We start from the raw sequence: 1,917 nt of genomic DNA on the forward strand, positions 1-1,917 counted from the left end.
AATAATGAACCTCAAAATGTGGTTTAATGACACACAGTTCTTTAAACTGGTGATACTTATTACCGTTTTAGCACTGCAATGTTTATATTTAATCATTACAGTTTCTGAAAATGTTTCATAATGAGATATGATTTTCACATCACATTTGTTGTGAAACTTCTTTTATTTTTGAACTTATACAATAATATCTTAAATTTTAAAATTTTTTCATAAATAACAAGTAGCTAATTTGTACTTAAATTACTTTTTCTTATTACACTTGTGTCTCTTTTCTTGTGTGTGGTTCATAAAACCCTTGTTCTTTCTGTAAAATAAAGTAGATTATGAAATAGATATATTAGTTAAACATTAGAGTTAAACAGAATTAGTTAAGTAGAAGTGAATTTAGGGGTAGTTTGAATTTTTTTTTGCAAGTTTACCTTTTCCTATAATCACCCAGTTCTTAGTGCTTTTTTATTTTAATTTTTGTGTTACAAATATTATTTTTTTGTTACATAAATTAACCCATTATTATAGGCTAGCAAAATTTAAATGGTGGCACTTCTACTGGTCCTTCAGTTCCTTCAGTCTTCTGATGGACGACTTTACTGCGACAGCAGAAGTGGTGTTATAGGTCCGGGCACCACCAGCTACCATTTCATGCAGGAATCACGATGCCAGATGCCCACAGCTTGTCTCTTCATCTTGATTTTACCACAGAAGGAGCAAGTGTACTTGGCATGCTGGCTGATTTCTTCAGCATTTTCCTGAGGGGGTTACTATAATGGGTCCCATATTTACTGAAAATTCCGGACTTCTTTGTGCGTTAATCATGTCTCTCAACAAATAGTAAATTTTTGAAAAGAAGGTGAAACAACACCCAAAGAAATGGAGAATCCATTTTAAAGGAGTTTCCAAAATATAAGCAGTACTTTTTATAATCATTCTCTATTCTGCACCATTAAAGTAAAGGTAATAGATTCTCCATGTGAGTGACCCAGAGAAGACCACATTATCCTTATGATAATGCTGCAGTGATGTATGCAAAATATACTGCTAGGTGAGAGGCATACGGTTTAATGGATTGTCTGATATATTGATATTGTTAATACGTTCGATTTTGATCCTAAAGTGAAAGATAGATCCAGAAATTTGGTGAACTTTCATAATATGTTCATGTTTATAGTTTTAGTTTTTTTGACTCATAAACTAACTTATGCACACTAGAAATATTTGGGTTTTCTTTTTTTCTAACTTTTTGATTAAATTTGAGGTTAAAGAGTTGAAACTGGTAATATTTAAAAGCCATGTCAGGAAAAAAAAAGACTTAATTTCTACAGTGTGATTAGGAGAAAGTTTAGACTTCTAGGCACTGGGAAAATGCTGGAAACATAGACCTAAACTGAAATAAATGCATATACACTTGCCATATTCTTACTGTCAATGAAGAAACATAATTTTCCTTATTTTATATTAAATGGAGTGGTTCTATAAATAACTTTTAGAACACGTACCTTCAAAGTTTCTAGGCAAGAAACTTGAAAAAGCAAGAAATATAATGAAATTTAAACCCCAAATAATTAAAATATTCACATCTTTTAGACACAAATTTTGACTTTTAAAATTATTGCAGAGAATTATATTACAGAATATATATCATTTTGTATCTGCTTAAAAATTCAGTCTAAACTTGTGTTTTAACATTTTAACTAATTAGATAATCGAGGGTCATAATAATCTTAAAATACAATAAGTCCCCTACATACAAATGAGTTCCATTCTGAGAGTGCATTTGTGAGTCCAACAAAGTTAGCCTATGTACCCAACTAACACAATTGGCTATATAGTACTGTACTGTAATAGGTTTATAATACTTTTCACACAAATAATACATGAAAACAAACACAAAAAATAAAGAAAACATTCTTAATCTTACAG

At 30.3% G+C, this 1,917-nt stretch overlaps 1 pseudogene; it reads right to left on the minus strand.

The window, feature by feature from the left end:
* Positions 1-543: 543 nt before the first annotated feature.
* On the minus strand, positions 544-802 carry LOC115859896 (large ribosomal subunit protein eL43-like; annotated as a pseudogene).
* Positions 803-1,917: the final 1,115 nt, after the last annotated feature.

This window comes from Globicephala melas, chromosome 1 (genome assembly GCF_963455315.2).
Source record: "Globicephala melas chromosome 1, mGloMel1.2, whole genome shotgun sequence".
Taxonomy (NCBI): domain Eukaryota; kingdom Metazoa; phylum Chordata; class Mammalia; order Artiodactyla; family Delphinidae; genus Globicephala; species Globicephala melas.